The sequence below is a fragment of the Nyctereutes procyonoides genome, unplaced genomic scaffold (genome assembly GCF_905146905.1).
Source record: "Nyctereutes procyonoides isolate TBG_1078 unplaced genomic scaffold, NYPRO_anot_genome, whole genome shotgun sequence".
Lineage (NCBI taxonomy): Eukaryota > Metazoa > Chordata > Mammalia > Carnivora > Canidae > Nyctereutes > Nyctereutes procyonoides.
Window position 1 is genome coordinate 45,801,762 of NW_026575125.1, and position 27,152 is coordinate 45,828,913.

Sequence of the window (27,152 nt, forward strand, 5' to 3'; positions counted from 1 at the left end):
CAGATTAGAGGCTCTCACGGACAGAGACTCGGACTCTTTTCGCTTCTCCCTCGCCCTCTTTCAAGCCTCCGCTCGCCCCTCGACGAGCCACACGGTAGAACACACACAGATACACACACCGCCTCCTCCTCTATCGCCTCCTCCGATGCTTCTTACTCCCCTCCTCGATGTCTCGAGCTCCGCTCCGCGTTGTGTGCGCGTGCGCGCGCGAGCGGCTCCCGCGAGCCCACCGGGCCAGCTACAGCCGGTAGGTAAAGAGCGGGCGGGGTTAGGGGAGCGGGGTATGAGCAAAAGCTCGCGCTCTCCCGGGAGCAGAGCAAGCGCACGCGTACTCCAGCCAGGGAATTCTGGAGAGGAGAGGAGAGTGGAGGGGGGCGGGGAAGGGAGGGGAGGAAAGAAGAGGGGGAGGGGCGGAGAAAGCCGACGGTGCAGCCCCAACTCCGAACAGCCCCTATCACTGCGAGGTGCTGAGTGGCTAGCCAACTAGGGCGTGCGTACTCCTCCCCCGCCCTCTTCAACGCAGCGGGAGAGAGGGATGCGCGTCGAGCAGGATAAAGGCTTCTCTCCTTTGCAAAACACGCGTGACACCTCCTGTGTGTTCAAAAGCTCTCTCTTCACGGCTGCTTTACCTTCTTCCCCTCCAAAAAAAAAAAAAAAAGTCTAAGCACACACTACTTCCCAGCCACCCACCATCCACTCTGTTATCCGCAACCCTCTAAATGCAAATGTGGTACCCGCCAACACCTTTTCACCCACCACCCCTAACTCCCTTTTTCCAACTCCCGTCTTTTCTCGCGAGACCCATACCTGCCGGCTTCGGGATTAGAAATCGAAGCACAGATTTACAAATACCGGTCTCCTGGTTACATTGCGAGGGCAACGGGCACGGCATGCCCCCCCCCCCCAGAGCCGCAGTGCGCGCGCGCGGGGGCTGGGCAACAACGAAAGTGGGGATGGGAAAGGGAAGCTATGAAACGGAGTTTTGACGGCCTGTAACCGCTAGGCCTAGGCACGTGCATTGCGCCTCGCAGGCGGGTGAGGTGTACCCTGGGAATTGTAGTTTTTGTTCCCATCTCCCGTCTCCTTTCCATCCTCAGCTTTACTTAGGCCTCTGGCCCGGAGGGAAGTTACCGACGCCATTTTGCTGGGAACAATGGCCTTCGGCCTAGGCAGTGACGGGTGGGGGAGGGAGTAATGTTTTAAGGGTTCGGTTAACCTCCTCTGGCCCCTCGGTGCCATAGCAACCGCTTCAGAAACCTAGCCCCGCCCCTTCTCTGCTCTGCTGGTCTCCTTGACTGCGCACATGCGGTGGGAAAGGCCACCTCCCCCTAAAGCAGGCTCTCGCCATCTCCTCCCGCTCACCAGCCTCTAGTTGGTTGTGAATGCTACCTCCTTCAAGCTTTCACTACACGTTAACCTTGGCACAGCGGCTTTAAGATCTGTTTCCTGCATTGTATCAGACACTGTAACGGAATTGTTTCTGTCATTTTTTCATGAATAATCCTGGCTCCACAGGGGAAAAAACTGAAGCTCAGGAGGGGAAAACTGCCATGACTTGCTCAAGTTCACACAACTATGTGTGGAAGAGTCAGAACTTGAACCCAAGTGTACTCACTCCAGAGCCTGTGGTTTTTCAATCCCCCAGGCTGCATCTGGTATCTGAGCCACTGAATGACATCTCCTAATCCTAAGGGCCAGGATTTCTTTCAAACGCCCCTCAAGCCTTAGCAGGATGCCTTGAGGGTAGGAGGCGGTGTGAAAAACGCAAAGCTAGTATTTCCAACTGCCCAGCCTCAGAGCCCTATTAATGGGTTATATCAATCTCTCTCCACATTTTTTTTTCTTTTCCTACCATAGGCCTCATAACCTCAGCCTTTTCGGCTCTTTAAAAAACCATCAATAAATTTAACTATGAAGTTTCCAGAATCCAAATGGAGTGAAACAGTGAGAGGCCATGTAGCCCTCTTTATTATCTTTACATCTTTTCTCTTGAAAGTCATTTATTGATCCAAGGATTGCCAAAACATGTATGAAAACCAGACTATGCCCTTAATAAATTCAAATCTCCATCTCCCACTTTTGACAATGGAAATAGACTACATGAATGAAATTCAGGGCTAGGAGGTCCAACTACTTCACCTGTGGAGATCTTCCTGGCAAAATTTGGAAGAGCAGGGTGTGATTTCTCCAAATAGTACCAGACTCTAAAAGATCTCTGCATTCCAAATTAGCGCATAGAATGAATGGGGTCTCCTAAACTCCTTTTCTCACTGCCCCTAAAGATAGTCCCTTTTCCCTGTTGAATTGTTGCCTACAATGTAGAAAACAGGAGACATAGCCAAGTAACCATTGAAGGGCTATTTCAAAGGTTACCAAGTTATTATAAGCCTTTTTATCCCCCTGACTCCCACTGAGATGATAACTAGAAACTTGTGCTCACCATTTTCTTTAATTGAACCACAAGTTTTACTTCTGGGTGGTACCCTATTCCCGCCACCACCACACCTTTAGGAAAATCAACAGGTACCTCCCTTAGCTATGGCCTGCTCCTCTTCCTTAGTCTCCAAGTGCCATGATGTAATCAATACAGAGCAATATCTGAAAATGTTAGCCCTTCAACCTGCTCAGATATTAACCCTCCTGAGAAGTCCCTCTTTGACAGTCAAGGTGTGCTAAATAAATGTAAAGTAGTGTGACTTTTACAACCTTCAGATATTAGGAAATCAGTCTGTTCCCTATTCAAGCACAGGCTCTTCTCAGTTTAAACCTTTTAATAACACACATGCCCTTCTATTTGAAACAACCTGTCCATAACTCAGAACAAATGCCACTATAGGCAGAAAGGGGAGTGGGCAATTATAGCTAGTCAACAATGGATGGCAGAGAATATTCCTTTCTAACCCACTGGTTTCCACTGACTGTCAAGTTGCATTTGTGACGTTCCTATACATCAAATAGAAAATTTGATTTGTATAAAGTATGTGCAACTTGACTTTATACTATTCTAGGAAAATATTCTTCCAATAATCTAGTTCATCTTAAGTGAAGGCTCTGGTGCCAAGAAATTACAAAAGCTTTTGCTGGAACCATTTTTAGACCCCAGCATCCCACAGGGGTGGGGCTGGGGGATATTTTCATGGCCCTTCTAGCTGTTGATCTCCCTACCATACAGAAGTTAACTCCTTCAATTAACAAGATGGAATGGAGATGAATCTCAAAATTTACAGCTGACTGCTACAACCATAGGTAGAGTTGTGACTATTCCTGAAACTCAGTTTCTGACCCTCCTTTTACTAGGTTATTGGGCAAAAAATACGTCATTCCTAATGTTCTTTTCTCTCATCCCAGGTGATGCCACAGTTTGGGGATCTTACGTAGTACCCAGGCATGGGGGTAGAGAGTAGAGATAGGTTAAAGATATATGCTTCCAGGTCCTTTAGAGGCTGTCAGTTACAGCTCAACCCTCTGCCCACATGGGTCCTTTCAGGTGCTATAGTTTTCTCCAATGTCTCTGCCATACTTGGAGCACAAAATTCATTGCCAAGGTCACCTATTGGTCCATCCACCTAGACATTGCACACAGCCCTTCCTCTCTTGAGTCTTTCAATAACCAAATGTTGCTCCTGGCAGTTTGTGCTGGTTGATCTCCCACAGAGCTCTGTTTGCGCCCCCTCCCAAGCACCAAGGAGAGGGGAGTGAGGAAGAGAAGAATATTTTTTTAGCCTTATGCAAATCTTTCTTTCTTCTAGTTTTCTGGCCCAGATACCTTGTCTTTCCCTCTGGACATTAAGCCGTTCCCTAGGGCTTCCACTTTTGGAACAAAAAAGCTAGAGAGACTAACAGAGTATTTGAGAAAGTGGGGAGAAATACAGGAAAGAAAAAATCAATTTAGGTCTCAAAATATTGCAGCCACATTCTCCCTCTATTAAATCTTAGCATCGGGCAGCCCAGGTGGCTCAATGGTTTTGGGTCACCTTCGGCCTAGGGTATGATCCTGGGGACCCAGAATCAAGTCCCATGTCGGGCTCTATGTATGGAGCCTGCTTTCTCCCTCTGCCTGTGTCTGTGCCTCTCTCTTTCTCTGTCTCTCATGAATAAATAAATAAAATCTTTTTTAAAAATCTTAGCATCTAGGGCAAAGAAAATTTACTTCTTTACTGAAAGGATACAGAAATACAGATTTGAAGGTGTACACGCACCCCAATGTTTATAACAACGTTATCAACAATAGCCAAACTATGGAAAGAGCCCAAGTGTCCATCTGCTGATGAATGGATAAAGAAAATGTGGTATATATATATATATATATATATATATATATATATATATATAATAGACTCTTATTCAGCCATCACAAAGAATGAAATCTTGCTATTTGCAATAATGTGGGCGAATGAAGCTAGAGTATATTATGCTAAACAAAATAAGTCAGTCAGAAAAAGACAAATACCATATGATTTCACTCATATGTGGAATTTAGGAAACAAAACAGAAGAACATATGGGAAGGGGAGAAAAAAAGAAAAAGAGGGAAGCAAACCATTAGACACTCTTAATGATAGAGAACAAACTGAGGGTTGCTGAAGAGGAGGTGGGCAGGGAATGGGCTAAATGGGTGATGAGTATGAAGGAGGGCATTTGTTATGATGAGCACTGGGTGTCATATGTAAGTGATGAATCACTAAATTCTACTCCTGAAACCAATATTACACTATATGTTAACTAACTAGAATTTAATTAAAAATTTGGAAGAAAAAAAAGAAAATGTACTTCTCTTACTTAAGCCCCCTGCTCAAGACAGTGATTCCCAGGGCTTGGATCCTGGATGATCTTTTCTCCAGGCAAGCCTTGGTACTGGGGAATTTCTTACCTGAATCATCTAGGGTCTGTTAATATCCTCCCAGGAGGCTCTCTTTCCTTCCAGCAGAAGTTGAGTGTCCCCTGAGTAAGAACAAACATCACCTAGCTCAAAAATGAGCAGATCTCTCCAACTTTCAAATTAAACAGTACGGGGATCCCTGGGTGGCGCAGTGGTTTAGCGCCTGCCTTTGGCCCAAGGCACGATCCTGGGGACCAGGGATCGACTCCCACGTCGGGCTCCCTGCATGGAGCCTGCTTCTTCCTCTGCCTGTGTCTCTGCTTCTATCATGAATAAATAAATAAAATCTTTAAAAAAAACAGTACAATTTCTGGATCCTTACTATGGAATACAATCTCCTCTTCTAGACACAGTCTTTCCTCATGTGCCCCAGGCCAGATAACAGGTAGAGGGGTAAATTTAAGATAAATGCCTTCACCTTAACAACCTGAAAAAAAAGAGCAAACCTAACCTGCATCATTTCTCTAAAACTTACTAAGTATCTGAAATCTTAATTCCTCTGCAAAGTCCCCATGTGGACAGGATACAGAGCCTGAGTTTGGCATGCTGAAACAGCCCTTTCCCTCTCCAGGAGATCATTTCTGTAGAAATGTGAAGTCCAGGGGGTGCCTGGGCAGCATAGTCAGTTAGGGGTTTGACTCTTGGTTTCAGCTCAGGTCATGATCTCAGGGTCATGAGATCAAGCCCCATGTTGATCTCCATGCTCTGCTTGGGAGTCTCTTTCCCTCTTCCTCTGCCCCTCCTACTTGTGCTCTCTCTCTCACCAAAATAAATTTTAAAATCTTTTAAAAACAAAAATAAAAGGGCAGCCTGGTGGCTCAGCAGTTTAGCGCCGCCTTCAGCCCAGGGCCTGATCCTGGAGACCCGGGATTGAGTCCCACGTCAGGTTCCCTGAATGGAGCCTGCTTCTCCCTCTGCCTGTGTCTCTGCCTCTCTCTGTGTGTGCCTCTCATGAATAAATAAATAAAAATCTTAAAAAAATAAACCCACAACTATATAGTCAATTAATCTTCAACAAAGCAAGGAAGCATATCCAATGGGAAAAAGACTGCCTATTCAACAAACAGTGTTAGGAAAGCTGGACAGCAACATGCAAAAGAAAGAAACTGAACTATTTTATTACACCATACACAAAAATAAATTCAAAATGGATTAAAGCCCTAAATGTGAGACCTGAAACCATAAAAATCCTATAAGAGAGCATAGGCAGTAACGTCTTTGACATTGGCCCGAATAACTTCTTTCTAGATATTTCTCCTGAAACAAGGGAAACAAAAGCAAAAATAAACTATTGGGACACCGTCAAAATAAAAAGCTTCTGCACAATCAACAAAACTAAAAGTCAACCTACTGAATGGGAGAAGATATTTGCAAATAACATATCTGAAACAAATATTTTAATGTTTTCTGTAGTTACTCCTTTTAATTTCTGTATCTTACTCTCACACCCTTTTGCCCCCATACCCAGGTTTTATTGCCTCAGGACAAGGGAATGTGGTAGAACAAAAAGCAGATTTCACTTGCCAATCTCTTTTTGTGTTTCAAAAGCCCAAGTCCTTAGGGGATGAGGATTAGGGGCAAAGACTAAGTGTCTTGGCCAGAAAATATGAAGGGCAAAGTATTTTACACAGCTTAGAGAGAGATTCTAGCACTTCCTGTCCCTAGAGCTGAGGATAATGTAATGCTATCAGGGAGACCCATGGGTCCTGGGTAGAAGAGACATGCATTTTGCTTCCTGGCACCATCTCTGGATAGACAGGAACACTTGAGAAAGCAGGGGCTGTTCTGGCAGCCTTAACAAAAATTCCCAAGCCACTGGCAGGATCCCAATATAACAAGGTCATAAAGGAATACTGTGGACAGAGGCAATAGACCTCTGACTGCTAAACTGTGTTGCCTGATGGCCAAGGACTTAACGGGCTTCTGCTCCCAGGCCTTAGCACTTGTAATAGCCCAGAACTATGGCATGAGCCTAGGGTGGAGAAATGCCAAGAAGAATTGAGGTTAAGTCACATAGTGAAGGAAGCAATCAATAAAACAAAAAGACAACCTACTGAGAGGGAGAAGATTATTACATATCTCATAAAGAGTTAGTATCCAAAATATATAAAGAACTGATAGAACTCAATACCCAAAAAACAAATAATCCGATTTGAAATGGGTGGAAGACATGAACAGACATTTCGCCAAAGAAAACATACAGATGGCCAACAGACACATGAAAAAATAATCATCACTTATTATCAGGGAAATACAAATCAAAATGACAATAAGATATTACCTCAAACCTGTCAGAATGGGTAAAATAAAAGACACAAGAAACAACAAGTATTGGTGAGGATGTGGAGAAAAAGGAACCCTCTTGTACTATTGGTGGGAATACAAACTGGTCTAGTCACTGTGGAAAACAGTATAGAAGGTACTCAAAAAATTAAAAAAAGAACTACCCTATGATCCAGGAATCACACTACTGGATATTTACCCAAAGAATACAAAAACAGTAATTCAGAGGGATACATGCACCCTTACGTTTATTGTAGCATTTCTTAAAATAGCCAAACTATGGAAGTAGCCCAAGTGCCCAAAAATTGATGAATGAATAAAGAAGATGTGATATATATATATATATATATATATATATATATATATATATATATATAATGGAATATTACTCAGGCATAAAAAGAATGAAATCTTGGGGCGCCTGGGTGGTTCAGTGGCTGAACGTCTGCCTTTGGCTTCGGGGGTGATCCCACGGTCTCAAGATCGAGTTCCTCATCGGGCTCCCTACATGGAGCCTGCTTCTCCCTCTGCCTCTGTCTCTACCTCTCTCTCTTTGTGTCTCTCATGAATAAATGAATAAAATCTTTTTAAAAAAGAATGAAATATTGCCATTTGGAACAATGTGGATAAAGCTAGAGAGTATAATGCTAGGCAAAATAAGTCAGAGAAAGATAAACACCATATGATTTCACTCATGATGTGAAATGTAAGAAACAAGCAAAGGAGAGAATAAGAGAGAGAGACAAATCAAGAAACTCTCTTTTTTTAATATTTTATTTATTTATTCATGAGAGACACACAGAGAGAGGCAGAGACATAAGCAGAGGGAGAAGCAGGCTCCCTATGGGAAGCCTGATGTGGGACTTGATCCCAGAATCCTGGATCACGCCCTGAGCCAAAGGCAGACAGACACTCAACCACTGAGCCACTCATGGGCCCCAAGAAACTTTATTTTTTTTTATTTTTATTTATTTATGATAGTCACAGAGAGAGAGAGAGGCAGAGACACAGGCAGAGGGAGAAGCAGGCTCCATGCACCAGGAGCCCGACGTGGGATTCGATCCCGGGTCTCCAGGATCGGGCCCTGGGCCAAAGGCAGGCGCCAAACCGCTGCGCCACCCAGGGATCCCAAGAAACTTTAAATTATAGAGAACAAGCTGATCGTTACCAGAGGGGGAGGACTGGGGGATGGGTTAAATAGGTGACAGGGATTAAAGAGTGCAATAGTCATGTTAAGCACTGAGTGATGTATAGAAGTATTGAGTCTCTATATTGTACCCCTGAAACAAATATAAGTGTACATTAACGAATTACAATAAAAACTTTTTAAAATTAAGAAATAAAAATAAGTATCTGTTTCCAATCTGTGCAAAAGGGATAGTTTCTTCAATAATTGGTGCTTCCAAAATTGGTCATCCAACTAGAAAAAAAAACAAAAATTTCTACCTAATGCCATATACAAAAATAAATCCCAGATGAATGACTATTTCCCTGTTTCCATCCATTGCTGATAGAAGTAGGACTCACTACTACCTTTTTTGAAAGTAATCTTAAGAATCTAATAAAATTCAAAATCTACAGTATTAGTTCAGAATGGTTTGGGCTACAAGTGACAGAATATCTGAATAATAGTGGCTTAAACAAATAGAGGCTTGTTTTTCTTTCTCACATATCAAGAAATATGGAGGAACACATATGATAGCTAGCATTGGATCAGCTGCTCAACAACATCTCAAGAATCTAGGCTTTTTTCTAAAAGGCTTTTTTCTAGGCTTTTTTCTAATCAACCATCCTTGACATATTGCCTTTTTGTCCTTAGGCTTTTTACTTCATGTAAGATGGGCTGCTGAATCTATATATCACAACTGAATTCAAAGGTAGAAAAGGAGAATGGCAGTGGCCAGGTAAGCAAGGGATATGCCACTCTCCTTTTTTGAAAGAAGGCAGTTTTTTTTCCAGACATCCCCCACAAACTTGCCCAGGCATTTCCTTTGCCATACATGTCACATGTAGACCATGTCACATATAGATCAGGGAGCAGGACTACCTTCCTTGAGGTCAGAGTTCTCTGCCTAATACCTGAACAAAATTAGCATTCTGTTAACAAGAAAGAAGTGGGAAAATGCCAGCTGATTGTGTCGGCTACATACATTCACCCTTTGACCAAGCTGTTTGAAGTCTATCCTACAGAAATAAAAGCACCAAGAAACCTGCATGCCCATCAATAGAGGAATATTTGAATAAATTATGGTATAGCCACACTAAATTATATTATGAAGCTATTAAAGATGATGAGTTATGGGGCATCCCTGGGTGGCTCAGTGGTTTAGCACCTGCCTTTGGCCCAGGGCATGATCCTGGAGTCCCGGGATCAAGTCCCACCTCAGGCTTCCTGCATGGAGCCTGCTTCTCTCTCTGCCTGTGTCTCTGCCTCTCTCTCTCTCTCTCTCTCTCTCTCTGTCCCTCGTGAATAAATAAAATATTTTTTAAATGATGAATTACATTGCTTTTGATATGCATAATTTTAAACCATGCATGCCTTTTCAAGAATGTATCCTTGCATGTGCCAAGGAGTGCTTATAATTACCTCGGTATACTATTTCTGTTAAGAATGCTGATTAGTGGAATAGTTAAAAAAGAGTATTGGACTGAGATTCAGGAAACCTGGACACAATAATTACACAAATGCTGCCACTTGGGAAAAAGAGAAGCACACAACTACAGTCCCTGCTTAAAGTGGACACAGACTACAGAGGAAGAGATAAGGCATCAACAAGTGAAAATGAAAATAATAATTCGAGAATTGTTACAGGATACTGAAGAACAAGTTAACATGTACATATTTTTTATAATAAGTGCTACAGGCATTCATTCATTCATTCATAGGATTTTAGTGCATAAGCCAAGATGTCAGACCTTGCCAGGCAAGGAAGCTTCTGCTCTAAAAGATTATATTGCTTCCAACAAGAAGTCTGCTATCATCCTTATCATTGTTCTGTACATGAAGTATCTGTTTTTTTTTTTCACTTCAGAGAGAGAATCCTCAAGCAGACTCCCTGCTGAGCCTAATGCAGGGCTTCATCCCAGGACCCCCAAGATCATGACCTGAGCCAAAATCAAGAGTCACTGATTAACCCACTGAACTATCTAGGCACCCCCATAAAGTATCTTTTTAAAAATAAGTTGCTTTAAGATTTTCTTCGACATTGGATATTGCAGAAGAAAAGATTAATGTACTTGAAAATATAACAATAGAAACTATCTAAAGTTATGGGGTGCCTGGGTGGTTCAGTTTGTTAGTGACTGGCTCTTGGTTTTGGCTTAGGTCATGATCTCAGGGTCCTGGGATAGAGCCCTGAAGAGGACTCTGAGCTCAGTGGGGAGTCTCCTTGAGTACTCTCTCTATCTCTCTCTGCCCTTCCTTGCTCAAGCGTGCGTGCGCACACACACACACACACACACACACACACACACTCTGTCTTTCTCTCTCAAATAAATAAATAAATAAATAAATAAATAAATAAATCTTTTTAAAAAGAGAAAAAAAATATTTTTTTTTAAAAAAAGAAACTATCTGGTGCACCTGGATGGCTCCATGGTTGACCTTCTGCCTTTGGCTCATGTCATGATCCCAAGGTCCTGAGATCAAGCCCATGGGAGGGAGCCTGCTTCTCCCTCTACCTATGTCTCTGCCTCTTTCTATGTGTCTCTCATGAGTAAATAGAATCTTTTTTAAAAAAAGAAAAGTATCTAAATTTAAACAGAAAAATACTGAAAAAATGAACAGAGCATTAGTGAGCTGTGAGACAACTTCAAGGGGCCTTAATACACATGTCATTGGAGTCTCAGAAAAGGGGGTGTTGTCAAAAAATATTTGAAGAGTCATTGGCTGAAATTTTTCCAAATTTGTTGACAATTAGAAAACCACATATCCAAAAAACTAAATAACAAAAGCAAAAACAAAACCCCAAGCAAAAGAAACATGCAGAAAACTACACTAAGGCATGTCAATAATGAAATTTCTTTTTTTTAATGATGAAATTTCTTAAAGCCAATGATGAAGAGAAAATCTTAAAGCAGCTTGTTTTTTAAAAAGATAACTTATGTACAGAACAATGATAAGGATGATAGCAGACTTCTTGTTGGAAACACTATAATCTTTGGGAACAGAAGCTCCTTTCACAAGTAAGCCTTACACTTGAAAGCATTCTACTTTCAAGAACTGTATTATCTCTTCTATGGACCTCAGCAAATATTTGTTGGAAAACAAATACATTACATTAATTAATTTAATACTTTGTGCTCAATTTACAGTGAGAACCCAGAACAAGTTAGGCCAAGTCCTAAGACTTGAGCTTACGATTTAGTCAGGGGCTGAAAAAAAGGTCTGTGGTTTTATAATCTTCAACAAATTTTGAAAAAACATTGGCCATTAGTTCTTCAAACATGGTTTGATTTTATCTTTTTTTTAAAGATTTTATTTATTTATTCATGAAAGACACAGAGATAGAGACAGAGACATTGGCAGAGGGAGGAGCAGGTTCCCTGCAGGAAGCCCGTTATGGGACTTGATCCTGGGACCCTAGGATTATGACCTGAGCCAAAGGCAGATACTCAACCACTGAGCCACCCAGGCATCCAAATATGGCTTGGTTTTAATGTTGGGAAGAAGGACTTGTTGATAATGACTTTCAAAAGATTAAGCAGGGAATTTTCATATTGACTTTGAGGTATCTTTTCCACTCTCTCTTTTTAAAGATTTTATTTATTTATTTGAAAGAGAGAGAGAATGAGTGGGTGGGGAGGAGCAGAGGGAGAGGGAGAAGCTTGCTCCTTGCTGAGCTGGGAGCCAGACACAGGGCTCTGTCCCAAGATCCTGAGATGGTGACCTGAGCTGAAGATAGATGCTTAACTGACTGAGCCTCCCAGGCACCCTTCTTTTCAACTCTCTTAACAAATTTATTTCAAGGAAGTTGAACACTAATCTTCTTTTTTCATTTGATAGCACTGTACATAGTAAGTTGTGCCCTAATCAATAGCTCTGTGGAACTGTGAATTTCTCTGATTCTAGAAACCCATATATATACTAGTACTCTATACTGATTCTCAGTCTAAAATGTAAAAAAAATTCTCAATTTCCTTCATCATTACACTGTACCTTTTTTGACTCAATTTTCACTGATGTATTTTCAATCATCCGTATATACTCTTTTACCTTATTGTTTTTCCTTCATAATTGAATCCCCTGTTGACCAGCTGCTCTAATATGTTAGTCTCAAGTCATTGCTTTTGACATGTTTGATGTTATTAGCCTTTGTCTAAATTGTAGTATTAGCCCTTTCACTTTTTTGGCTTCCATTTGTATTTTTATAAAATAATAAGAAAAAATAAAATACTTGATCACTGTGCAAAATCTGCTTTGCCAAGATGGCTTCATTGTAGGAATTGGAGGGTTGGGTGGCAGGCAATAACTTGAAATATTTGTTGTCTGATGGATTCAAGTTCAAATTCAGTCAAAAAAGATGGTTTGGGTATGTTGATATATAACATATGACTGTGCAGATGCTATAAAAGTAAATTGCAAAAGCTGAAAACCTCCTGTGAAATCAAATAACCCTAATACAAAGTAGAAAATAATGTGTGGGGACAGCCCAGGTGGCTCAGCAGTTTGGCGCCTGCCTTCGGCCCAGGGTGTGATCCTGGAGTCCTGGGACTGAGTCCCACGTCAGGCTCCCTGCATGGAGCCTGGTTCTCCCTCTGCCTGTGTCTCTGCCTCTGTGTGTGTGTGTGTGTGTGTGTGTGTGTGTGTGTGTGTCCCATGAATAAATAAAATCCTTAAAAAAAAGAAAATAATGTGTGCTATAAAGAGATACCAACTTAGAAGAGCTGGGGGGTTATGAGGGACTGGGTGGAAGAAACATTGATGTGGGCCTTAAAATATTAGTAGGATTTAGACAGGCCAAGATGGTGGGAAGGGACATTCTAGCTGAAAGCAAAGGCTTAGATTTTGGAAGTTTGTAACTTACTTGGGTTCACGGGGAGAGTTCAAGTTTTCCTTATTCCCATCTACTCCCAAAAATGGAGACCTTGTAATAAAGTTCAAGGGTACATAATTGAAGTGGTTTTTTTTTTTTTAAAGATTTTACTGGAACGCCTGGGTGGCTCAGTGGTTGAGCATCTGCCTTTGGCTCAGGGTGTGATCCTGGATTCCCAGGATCAAGTCCCATATCAGGCTCCCTGCATGGAGCCTGCTTCTCCCTCTGCCTCTCTCTCTCTCTCTCTCTCTCTCTCTCTCTCTCTCTGTGTGTGTGTGTGTGTGTGTGTGTGTCTCGTGAATAAATATCTTAAAAAAAAGAAGCTCTGTTTCTTGTTACTGAAAATTGGTACTGAGTGGTAGTAGGGATGCTCATGACTACTGGAGTGGTATTACTCCAATGCCCTCTCAACTGACAACCTGTATACATGCTATTTCTTTTTTTTTCTTTTTTAAATAGTATTATTTTTTAATATTTATTTATTTATTTATTTTATATGCATATAGATAGAAAGAGAGAGAAAGAGAATGAGCAAGCACAGGGAGGGGCAGGGAGAGGCAGAGAGAGAATCTCCAGTAGACTCCTCAATGAGCACAGAGCCAGATGCAGGCTTGGTCTCAGGACCTTGAAATCATGACCTGTGCCCAAATCAGGAGTCGACCGCTTAACCAGCTGAACCAGCCAGACACCTCTTTCTTCCTCTCTTCCTTCCTTTCTTTGTTTTCTTGCCCTTCCTTCCTTCCTTCCTTCCTTCCTTCCTTCCTTCCTTCCTTCCTTCCTTCGTCTTACAGCACTAGCTAGGATTTCTAGTATAATATAGAATGGGAATGTTCCTAGTTTTAAGGCAAAGATATGACTTCCATATATGTTCTATGCTTTCAGTTAGACTTCAAACTAAGCTGATGTACATCTTTTTGTTTTTTTTTTAAAGATTTTATTTATTGGGGGATCCCTGGGTGGCGCAGCGGTTTGGCGCCTGCCTTTGGCCCAGGGCGCGATCCTGGAGACCCGGGATCAAATCCCACGTCGGGCTCCCGGTGCATGGAGCCTGCTTCTCCCTCTGCCTGTGTTTCTGCGCCTCTCTCTCTCTCTCTCTGTGTGACTATCATAAATGAATAAAAAATTTAAAAAAAATAAAAAAGATTTTATTTATTTATTTATTTATTTATTTATTTATTTATTTATTTATGAGAGACAGAGAGAGAGAGAGAGAGAGAGAGAGAGAGAGAGAGAGAGAGGCAGAGACACAGGCAGAGGGAGAACCAGGCTCCATGCAGGGAGCCCGATGTGGGACTCAATCCCGGGTCTCCAGGATCAGGCCCTGGGCTGAAGGCAGCGCTAAACTGCTGAGCCACCCAGGCTGCCTGATGTACATATTTTTGGCTTATGTTCTTCCCATGGTGAATTTATTCTCTTACTATTACCTTCCCACATATTATATGATTGCCTTATTAATATGTTATTGCCGCCATAGGGCAAGGATCTTTGTTTTGTGCACTGATGTGTCCCAAACACCTTCCTGGCACATATCCAGGCACACACAATAAATACTTGTGGAATGAATTGAACCTCTTGAGTTGTTTTGGGTACCACTTATTTGTTTGTTTGTTTGTTAAATTTTATTTATTCATGAGAGACCCAGAGAGAGAGAGGCAGAGACACAGGCTGAGGGAGGAGAAGCAGTCTCCATGTGGGAACCCTGATGTGGGACTCAGTCCCTGGAATCCAGGATCACACCCTGAGCCAAAGGCAGACGCACAACCGCTGAGCCACCCAGCCATCCCTCAAGGGCACATCATTGAATCACTGTTCTGGGGGTGAAGTTTTATGAGGTAAGAACTGAGAGGTTAAAAGCTGTTGCTATGGGGATCCTATTTTGGCATATCTCTGTCTTGACTTGTCCTCATTTGGACATCTTTCTTTCTCTAGTTAACCTGTTGAACTATGCCTTTTTTTCCTGTGCAGGTAGTAGGGTAGAAATGCTCATCCCAGACCATCATTCTTCACTGAGCACACTAAGAAGGAACATAAATGGAGTCCAAAAGATTGGAGGCCTGATGGAAGTAATACATATTCTGCTCTAAGTCCTATAAGCCAAGGTTTTTCAACTTTAGTACTATTGACATTTTTTTGTTTGGAGAGCTGTTTCATATGTTGCAGAATGTTTAGTAGCATCTTTGGCTTTTACCAAGTAGATGTCAGTAGTACCTCCCCCAAAGACACTTGTGACTACCAAAAAATGTCTCCAGATGTCCCCAACATGCCCAAATGCCAGATGTCCTCTGGCATGGTGGAGGGGGAGGGAACAAAGGCATCCCTGGTTAAGAATTACTACTTTGAGCCTTATGAAAAGGTTTTCTAGGGGCATCTAGCTGGCTCAGTCAGGAGAGCATCTGACCCTTGATCTTGGGGTTGTGAGTTCAAGCCCCACATTGAGTGTAGAGATTACTTTTTTTATTTGACACAGACAGAGAAAGAGAGAGCACAAGCAGGGGTAGTGGCAGAAGGAGAGGGAGAGGCAGGCTCCCCACTGAGCAGGGAGCCCCATGCAGGGCTTGATCCCAGGAACCTGGGATGGTGACCTGAGCTGAAAGCAGACACTTCACCAACTGAGCCACCCAGGGGCCCCAAGATTACGTTTAAAAAAAAATGTTTTCTCTGCCTTTTAATGCCCATAGTCTGGGCAATATGACTGAGAGGAACAGAGCCCGGGGTATAAGCCCAGAGGGAAAGTGACCAAGTTGCTTTATTGACCAGTCTGTAGTTTAGACCTTGAGCTGGAAAAAGTCATCCCTTTTAGATTCCTTGTGGCTCATGCATGTTCTAGTTCCTCTTATTGGGGTAAGACCTAAATATTTTACTGATCTTGCATTGCAAAGTTTCTTCTCATGGAGCACAATTAACATCTAATGTGGCTCAGTCACCTATGGTTGATATATACACACATTATGTGGTGATGCCAATACCACTACTTATTGTTTGGGGAATGGTAGTGGATACCTCTCAATATCCTGTGGAGGTATGGAGGGTAGGCAGAGATCATTGGAAGGGGCCAAATGATCACTCGCTGGCCAGTTTGTAGATCTTGGCATTTGACATAGAGTATAGAAAGCCAGGACAGCCCTAAGGTTCATCTCAGCAAGAGTAGACCTCTCCTCTTCTTGAGGACTTCTTTCCAAAGCCAGACAAAACAAAACAGCAGCAGAAGACATCCCAGGACATGACAACAGAATTAGGAATTTGGGCTTCCACCAGGCACCCATGTGAGATTCCTCTGACTGATAAAAATGAGAGATAAGATGCTTTGGATATATTTGGGGCTTTAATTTTTCTTCGGGAAGAAAGAATCATTTGTTTATTGAAAGGACTTGATATTATTTTTTAGGGCTTATTTATTTATGACAGAGAGAGAGAGTGGGGAGGGGGTGGGCAGAGGGAGAGGGAGAGAGAAACTCTAAGCATACCCTGTACTGAGTGTGCGGAGCCTGATGTGGGGCACAATCCCAGGACCCTGAGATCACAACCTGAGCTGAAACCAGGAGTTCGATGCTTAATCAGCTGTGCTACCCAGGTGCTGCAGGGCTTGATAGTATTAATTTATATTAGGCATTGTATAAGTTATTGTAGTTACTCGATGCATATTGTGAAATCCAATATGTAAAGCTGATTCATTGCTTTCTTTTTTCTAAGATTTTATTTATTTATTTGAGCAAGAGTGAGGGAGACAGAGAGAGAAAGCACGGAGGAAGAAGAAGCAGACTTCCTACTGAGCAGGGAGCCTGACACGGGGCTCAATCCCAGGACCCTGAGACCATGACCCAAGCCAAAGTCAAGATGCTTAAAGGACTGAGCCACCCAGGTGCCCCTGGTTCATTGTTTTCCATTGTCCTACTCCCCATACTCACTTCTTACAAAACCTTCCCATTGCCCCACTGAATGGGCAATGTGCCATTGTCACCTCATTCCCAGGCTGCAGCTGATTGGACCAGGATAGACTCCTAGGCTAATCAGCTTCTCTTCACTAAGATTTTAGAAGGGGACTCAGACCCTTCAGTTAGTTAACTACGGGTGCTATATTGATAAGGATATAAATCTGTAGTTTTGGAGGTCACATTTGGGCTACATAAACTAATGAGCTGGCAGAGAAACTGAATCTTCATCCAGTCCATTTAGTGTCTGTCTCCTCTATAAGAGTATAAACTATGAGCACAGGAACTTCCCCTTTTTGAACACTATAGTAGTCTTGGAGTCTGGTACTGTGCATGGTATATAATAGAGACTAAGGAAATGCTCATTGAATGGAGTTATGATCCACTTTACCACTTGAGTATAAATAATGGTTGTCTTCTGTCCCTGATGAACTGTTTAAGCACTTATCTGTCTTTATTCATAGGAAATTACCATCTCCCTTTTGAGGCCTCTGTCCCTGCTAACTTGGTAAAGAACCTAGGTATCTATTCATTCCAATGTGTTGAGTTCTATTTCTAACCTCTAGGCAGAAAGAGAGAGAACTAGAAAGTCCACTCAGTCCACTAGCTCTGTTGCTTCTCTTGCCATCTCCCCTTATCCCACACAGTGCAAGAGTTTGGAGTGCTAAGGTTACAGCTCTTTGAGTTGATTCTTCATGCTCAGCTGTTGACTCTCAAAACACACCACTATGCCTGCCAGGTTCAGTCCAAGGGCTTTATACCTTAGAACCAGCCCAACCCTCAAGAACCCTTAGGTTCTGGTGTTGAGACAAACAGCTTGAATAACCAGCCTAGATTCTTGCTGCCTTCAAGGTAATTTCTCCTTTGGCACACTGGCGTTCTTTCTTACCACTCCAAAAGGTTTCTAAAACCTTAAATCTAAGCAAGAAGGTATTGAATGCTCCCCTCCTTTGCTCTATGAAAGCACCTTGCCTTCTTATGCAAATTGAGTCTACTTCCTCCCAAAGACTCTCCAGAACTCTGAATAACGTTGCTAAAACACAGAAAAAAAGATCTTGTTATTCCTTAGCTAAGATTTAAAAAAAAAAAAAACCGAAGTGACCAGAGTGAATCACAGTCTTTATGACATAAAGAGATTGGGATAATTTTTTAAAATTATTTTTTAATTTTTTTTTAAATTCCACTTTACTAGATATCTGATTATAAAAGAACAAACAAAGGTGCAGTTTTTTGGAATGTGTTTCAGCATAACTCAGGAATCTGCAGAGGTAGTACGCCAAGGACTTGGGCCATCAGTGATCTGTTTTCTGAAGTGCCTAAAAACATGCCAGGGCAAGAGAGAGGAATATCCAGTATGACCTCATCTTAACTTGATTACAACTGCAAAGACCCTATTTCCAGATAAGGTCACATTTACAGGTACTGGGGGTTAGGACTTAGACACATCTTTTTGGGGGACACAATTCAACACAGAGTAGAGGATAACATCCACCATGACAACACCAACATCTGCATGAAGGGTTGTGTCTCTTGTTGCTTCCAATCTTTGAATTGCTAGAGATATCCTGCATTTTGTGTAGAACTGAAGACAAGTTTCATTTTCTCCACTTTGTGTCACCTTTTGTTTCCCTGTGTCTCATGGCATCCCTTATAAAATCAACTTCTTATATCCTGTTTGAAACCTCTTTTTCCACAAGGTTTAGACACCAGTCCACAGGGTTAGTCAGGTGACAAATATAAATAGAGTGGTCAAGAATGTAGACTCTGGAGTTAGACTTTCTGGATCTGCTAGCATGTATGAGGTTGAGTAACTTACTTTTTAAAAAGATTTTATGATTTTTAAAAATTTATCTCTATACCCAATGTGGGGCTCGAACATACAACCCTAAGATCAAGAGTTGCATGCTCTACTGACTGAGCCAGTAACACATCCCTCCACTGGATGTTTTTATATGTTTATTTTATATGATACTAGCCATAAACAATATTCATTTTGTTTTTGCATAAATGGTCTAATGGTGCAAGTATGATTTTGCAGCTTATATATTTTTTAAGATTTTATTTATTTATTCATGAGAGACACAGAGAGAGAGAGGCAGAGACATAGGCAGAGGGAGAAGCAGGTTCCATGTGGGGAGCCCAATGTGGGACTTGATCCTGGGACTACAGGATCATGCCCTGGGCCAAAGGCAGGCGGTAAACCACTGAGCCACCCAGGGAATCCCCCATATTTTAAACTCAACATTGAAATCTTTATTTATTTCTTTTTATTTTTTTAAGATTTATTTATTTATTCATGAGAGAGAGAGGCAGAGAGACACAGGCAGAGGGAGAAACAGGCTCCTCGCGTGGAACTCGATCCCGGGACTCCAGGATCACGCCCTGAGCCAAAGACAGGCGCTCAACCGCTGAGCCACCCAGGCGTCCCAAGAGGTATTTTTATTTTATTTTACTTTATTTTATTTTATTGTGTTTTATATTTTATTTTATTTTATTTATTTAAAGATTTCAATGTTGGGACGACTGGGTGGCTCAGCGGTTTAGCCCCTGCCTTCAGCTCAAGGCATGATCCTGGAGTCTCGGAATCGAGTCCCACATGAGGCTCCCTGCATGGAGCCTGCTTCTCCTTCTGCCTATGTCTCTGACTCTCTCTCTGTGTCTCACACAAATAAATAAATAAATAAAATCTTAAAAAAATAATAAAATAAACTCAACATTGTTTTCCAGATTTATTCAAGTTGATTCATGTAGATCTAGTTCTACTGTATGTTATGTTCCATTGTATGTATGAATAAATCACAGTTGCTCTATCCATTCCTTTACTGAGGAACAGATGAGTTGGTTCCACTTTTTTACCATTACATACAGTGCTGTAGTGAACATCCTTGTACATATCTACCTATATTCATGTTTGAGATTTTTCTGTAGGGCAAATATCTAGAATTGGATTGCTGGGTAACATGGGATATGCATCTTAAATTTTCTCACTAATTAAATTTTTTTTAACTTTGCATATACCTTTATTTCAAAACAACAATCAAGGGCAGCCTACTTATCTTGTGTTAATTTAATGTTTGCTTAATAAATAAATTACATCAATAAATAATAAAGATACTCCTTATACTAATGATCTATTGGGGGCAGGGAATTAAATGCTATAAGAAAAAGGGAAATATTACAGACTTATAGTTTTTTGTCCGATGACTCTAATGTTCTGATAATCAGAAGACCCAAATTAAACTTATATTTTCTGAATAAGTCACTTGCTTCCAGAAGGGAAATCACTTTATCCCCATGTCTCCTATTAATGAAATGGAGCTCTTTCTACTTCTAAAATATGTAACACATGGCAAAATAAACAAAATTGTGTAAGCTGTGATGTGATGGCAATTAAGTGAGAAAATAAACTGAGGATACTTACAGAGACAATTTCCAAAGAGGATAAAAAGACCAAACCTTGGAAACAGTCTTGTATCTCAGTTTACTAGATGTGGGACTCAGGTAACTTAATGATGCCTCAATTTTGTAAATTGTAAAATGGGGATAATAAAACTATCTTCCCACAGGAATGCTGTGAACATTGAGATAGTGCATGCAAAGTGCTTACAACAGAAGCTGGTACAAAAATGTTCAATACATATTAGCTATTATTGTTTTTCTTAAGTTACAATATTTTAGAGGATACTATTTGCCTCCTCCCAAAGCATTGGTTTGGTTATTTGGGCAAGAAAGAGGTTTCAGAATCTCTTTGCTTCAAATATGCAGTAACAATTTGTAATGGCAAAGTAACATGAGCTCTTTAGAACAACTCAAGTTGGCCTATTAACTAGATCCCTCGCCAAGGTCGTCTTCCGGGATCCGTACCGGTTTAAGAAGCGGACGGAGCTGTTCATCGCCACCGAGGGCATCCACACCGGCCAGTTCGTGTACTGAGGCAAGAAAGCCCAGCTCAACATAGGCAATGTGCTCCCGGTGGGCACTATGCCCGAGGGCACCATCGTGTGCTGTCTGGAGGAGAAGCCTGGTGACAGGGGCAAGTTGGCCCAAGCCTCCGGGAACTACGCGACCGTCATCTCCCACAACCCGGAGACCAAGAAGACCCAAGTGAAGCTGCTGTCCGGTTCAAAGAAGGTCATTTCTTTTTTTTTTTTTTTTTATTTATTTATTTATTTTTTTAATAAATTAATTTTTATTGGTGTTCAATTTACCAACATACAGAATAACACCCAGTGCTCATCCCGTCAAGTGTCCCCCTCCGTGCCCGTCACCCATTCACCCCCACCCCCCGCCCTCCTCCCCTTCCACCACCCCTAGTTCATTTCCCAGAGTTAGAAGTCTTTATGTTCTGTGTCCCTTTCTGATATCTCCCACACATTTCTTCTCCCTTCCCTTATATTCCCCTTCACTATTATTCATATTCCCCAAATAAGTGAGAACATACACTGTTTGTCCTTCTCCGATTGACTTACTTCACTCAGCATAATACCCTCCAGTTCCATCCACGTTGAAGCAAATCGTGGGTATTTGTTGTTTCTAATGGCTGAGTAATATTCCATTGTATACATAAACCACATCTTCTTTATCCATTCATCTTTCGATGGGCACCGAGGCTCAAGAAGGTCATTTCTTCGGCCAACAGAGCCGTGGTGGGTGTGGTCGCCGGAGGTGGCCGCATTGACAAGCCCATTCTGAAGGCTGGCGGTGCTTACCACAAGTACAAGGCAAAGAGGAATTGCTGGTCACGTGTGCGGGGTGTGGCCATGAATCCTGTGGAGCATCCTTTTGGAGGTGGCAACCACCAGCACATCGGCAAACCCTCTACTATCCGCAGAGATGCCCCTGCTGGCCGCAAAGTGGGTCTTATTGCTGCCCGCCGGACTGGGCGTCTCCGGGGAACCAAGACTGTGCAGGAGAAGGAGAACTAGGCTTGAGGGGCTCAATAAAGTGTGTCCTCTGCCACAAAAAAATTATGAATATATTATGAAAATTATATATTATGAAAATTTCCAAACATACAAAAAAGTTGAAAAATTGTACAGTGAATTCATATGTATCCACCACCTAAATTCTACAATTAATATGTTACTCTACATTTTAAAAAAATACAAATTCAGTTAGCCAACATATAATACTTCTCTAGTTTCAGATGTAGAGTTTAGTAATTCATCAGTTGCATATAACACCCAGTGCTCGTCATATCTCACACCCTCCTTAATGCCCATCACCCAGTTACCCCATCCCCCACCCACCTCTCCTCCAGCAACCCTCAATTTGTTTCCTATAGTTAAGAGTCTCTCATGGTTTGTCTCCCTCTCTGATTTCTTCCCATTCAATTGTTTCTCTGGTTGACTTATTTTGCTCCACATAAACCCTCCAGTTCCATCCACGTTGATGTAAATGGTAAAATCTCATCCCTTTTGATGGCTGAGGAATATCCCATCCTATATATAATATATTCTTCATCCATTCATCTGTCGATTGATATCTGGGCTCTTTCCACAGTTTGGCTATTGTGGACATTGCTGCTATAAACATTGGGGTGTAGGTGCCCCCTTGGATCACCACATGGTATACTTTGGGTAAATGCCTAGTGCAATTACTGGGTCGTAGGGTAGCTCTATTTTTAACTTCTTGAGGAACCTCCATACTGTTTTCCAGAATGGCTGTACCAGGTTGCATTCCCACCAACATTTACTATACTTGTTTTATCATATGTAACTATCCATCTACCCATATCTCCAATAATCCATTAATCCTTTTATTTTTTAAAAAATATTTTAATGAATTATTTATTTCAGAGATTGAGAGAGTGAGCAGGGAGGGGCAGAAAGAGGAAGAATCTGAAGGAGACTCTGTATGGAGTAGGGAGCCCAATGTGGGGGATGAGGGCCCGATGCAGAGCTTGATCTCACAACCACAAGATCATGACCTGAGCTGAAACCAAGAGTTGGCCACCTAACTGACTGAGCCACCCAGGCACTCTTCATCCATCTCATTTTTTTGATGCATTTCAAAGTTACAGATATCAATACACTTCATTCCTAAATATTTCAGCACACACATCATTAAATACAGTTGAATATTTATGTTTTCTTCTTTTGAGGTAAAAATTTATGTGTAATAAAATACACATGTAACTAAATATAATCTTAAGTGGTAATTCAACAGATTTTGACAAATGCACATACTTGCATTTTCGAAACCCCTATCAAGACACAGAGCATTAGCATCAGCCGGGAAAGTTCCTTCACATTTCTTCCCAAACAATTATCTCCACCATGGGCAACCACTGTTCTGCTTTTTGCACTATAGATTGGCAGTTTTACTTGTTATAAAACTTCATATAAATTAAATTATGCACTATATATTCTTTTGTGTTAGGCTTCCTCCACTCAGCCTTTTTACTACTGAGTGTATTTTATTGTATGAATACATCATAGATTGCTTATCAATTTTTCTATCAATGGATGTCTAAACTGGGTGGGTCTGTTATGAATAAAGATACTGTGGTAGACAATCTCTAAATGGCCCCAAATGGATGCAGCAAAAGCTGTTCTAAGATGTTTCTAAGAAGTTTATAGCATACAGGCCTAATTTAAAAAGCAAGAAAAATCTCAAATACACAACCTAATTGTATACCTAATGGAGCTAGAAAAGGAAGAACAAACAAAACCCAAAACTACTAGAAAGAAGGAAATAATAAAGAGTAGAGCAGAAATAAACAAAATAGAGACTAAAAAAGCAATAGATCAGATCATTGAAAGTAGGAGTTGTTTCTTTGAAAAGATCAACAAAATTGATAAACCTTTAGCTAGATTTATCAAACAGAAAAAAAACAGGATTAAAGTAAACAAAATAAGAAACAAAACAGGAGAAATAACAATCAATACCACAGAAATACAGAGGATTGTAAGAGAATATTATAAGAAAAATATATGCCAACAAATTGGGCAATCTAGAAGAAATAGATAAATTCCTAGAAACATATAGCCTCCCAAAACTCAATCAGAAAGAAAAGAAAAATTAGAACAGACTTATGAAGAGCTATGAAATTGAATCAGTAATCAAAAAAAAAAAAACTCCCAACAAACAAAAGTTTAGGGTCAGATGGATTCACAGGTGAATTCTACATTCAAACATTTAAAGAAGTGTTAATATTCTCTTCTCAAATTATTCCAAAAAGTAGAAGAGGAAGGAAAACTAAATTCGTTCTATGAAGCCAGCACTACCCTAATACCAAAACCATATAAAGACACCCCAAGAAAAGAGAATTACGGGTCAATATCCCTCATGAACATAGATGCAAAACTCCTCAACAAAATATTAGCAAACCAAATCTAACAATATATTTAAAAAATCATTCACCACATTAAAGTAGGATTTATTCTTGGGATGCAAGAGTGGCTCAATATTTGCAAATCAATCGTCATACATCCTATCAATAAAAGAAGGATAAAAACCATGTGATCATTTCAATAGAAAAATAATTTGACAACGCACAGTCAAGATTTAGTATATGTGCTGCCGAAGCCAGCACCATCTAGTCAAGATTAAAAAAAAAATAAACATAAAAAAATCAACAAAGTAGGTTTAGAGTGAACATACCTCACTCAACATCATAAAGGCCATATATAAAAAACCCACAGCAAACTTCATACTCAATGAGGAAACACAGAGCTTTCCCTCTATGGTCAAGAATGAGATAGGGGGGCAGCCCTGGTGGCTCAGCGGTTTAGCGCCGCCATCAGCCCAGGGTGTGATCCTGAAGACCCAGGATCGAGTCCTACATCAGGCTCCCTGCATGGAGCCTGCTTCTCCCTCTGCCTGTGCCTCTGCCTCTCTCTCTTTCTCTGTATCTCTCATGAATAAATAAATAAAATCTTAAAAAAAGAATGAGATAGGGATGACCACTCTCATCACTTTTATTTAACATAGTACTGGAAGTCCTAACCTCAGCAATCAAACAACAGAAAAATTAAAGGCATCCAAATTGATAGGAAGAAATACACGTTCAAAAAATTTTTTTAAATTAAAAAAAAAGAAATACACATTCACTTGCAGATAGCATAATACTATACATAGAAAACACTAAAGACCACCAAATAACTACTAGAACTGATAAATGAATTCAGTGAGGTCACAGGATACAAAATCAATGTATAGAAATCCTTTGCATTTCTATAAACCAATAATGAAGCAACAGAAAGAGAAATTAAGAAAACAATCCCATTTACAGTTGCACCAAAAATAATAAAATACCTAGGATTAAACCTAACCAAAGAGGTGAAAGACGTGTATTCTGAAAAGTATAAAACAGAGACAAAAGAAATTAAAGAGGACACAAAGAAATGGAAAGATATTCCATGCTCTTTAATGGAAGAACAAATATTGTTAAAATGTCTATACTACCCAAAGCAATCTACAGATTTGATGCAATCACTATCAAAACAACATCATTTTTCACAGAACTAGAACAAACAGCCCCCAAATTTGTATGAAACCACAAAAGATCCCAAATAGCCCAAGCAATCTGGAGAAAGAAAAGCAAAGCTGGAGGTATCATAATTCTAGATTTCAAAATATACTACTACAAAGCTGTAGCAATCAAAATAGTATGGTACTGGGACTCCTGGGTGGCTCAGCGATTGAGCATCTGTTTTTGGCCCAGGGCGTGAACCCTGAGTCCCGGGGTCGGGGTCGAGTCCCACATTGGGCTCCCTGCAGGGAGCCTCCTTCTACCTCTGTCTCTCTCTCTCTCTGTGTCTCTCATGAATAAATAAATAAAATCTTAAAAAAATAGTATGGTACTGACACAAGATAGACATATAGATCAATCAAACAGCACAGAACCCAGAAATAAACTCATGATTATATGGTCAATTAATATTCAACAAAGGAGGCAAGAATATGAAATGGGAAAAAGTCTCTTCAACAAATGGTATTGTGGAAACTGGACAACTACATGCAAAAGAATGAAACCGGACCACTTTCTGACACAATACACAAAAGTAAACTCAAAATAGATTAAGTACCTCAATGTAAGACCTGAAACCACAAAAATCCTAGAAGAGAGCACAGACAATAATTTCTCTGACATCTGCCATAGCAACATTTTTTTTCTAGATATGTCTCCTAACAAAAGAGAAACAAAAACAAAAAATATTGGCACTACATCCAAATAAAAGTCTTCTGCACAGCAAAGGAAGCTATCAACAAAACTAAAAGATAAACTACTGAATGGGAGAAGATAGTTGCAAATGATACATCCAAGAAAGGGTTAATGTCCAAACTATATAAAAACGTATACAATTCAACACCCCCCCAAAAAAAACCCAAATAATCCAATTAAAAATGGGCAGGAGACATGAACAGACATTTCTCCTAGGAAGACATCCAGATGGCCAACAGACACATGAAAAGATCAACAGGGAAATGCAAATCAAAACCACAATGAAATATCACCTTACATCTGTCAGAATGGGTAAAATAAAAAACATAAGAAACAAGTGTTGCCAAGGATGTGGAGAAAAAGGAACCTTCATACACTGTTGGTGGTAATGCAAACTGATGCAAACACTGGAAAACAGTATGGAGGTTCCTCAGAAACATTAAAAAGAGAAATTCCATATGATCCAGTAATTCCCCAATTGGAATTTACCCAAAGAATATGAATACCTTAATTAGAAAAGATACGTGCACCCCTATGTTTGTTGCAGCATTATTTACAACAGCCAAATTATGGAAGCATCCCATGTGTCCATTGATTGGTGAATGGATAAAGAAGAAGTGGCATATATACAAAACGAAATATTATTCAGCCGTAAAAGGAAATGAAATCTTGCCATTTGCAACAATATGGATGGATCTAGAGGGGAATGCTGAGTGAAAAGTCAGAGAAAGACAAAACCATATAATTTCACTTATATGTAGAATTTAAGAAACCTAAGAAGGGAAAAAAAGGGACAAACCAAAAAATAGACTCTTAATTACAGAAGACAGACTGATAGTTACCAGGGAGAAGGTGGGT

The 27,152-nt window shown here is 40.8% G+C and overlaps 1 protein-coding gene and 1 pseudogene across 1 annotated transcript in view; one reads left to right on the forward strand and one right to left on the reverse strand.

The window, feature by feature from the left end:
- WNK3 (WNK lysine deficient protein kinase 3) overlaps window positions 1-562 on the reverse strand; it is a 155,375-nt gene extending 154,813 nt beyond the window's left edge. The window contains exon 1 of the mRNA XM_055339105.1: window positions 1-562. The gene's annotated coding sequence lies outside the window, so the exon portion shown is untranslated.
- Window positions 168-22,072, forward strand: LOC129517922 (60S ribosomal protein L8-like; annotated as a pseudogene).
- The last annotated feature ends 5,080 nt before the right edge of the window (window positions 22,073-27,152 follow it).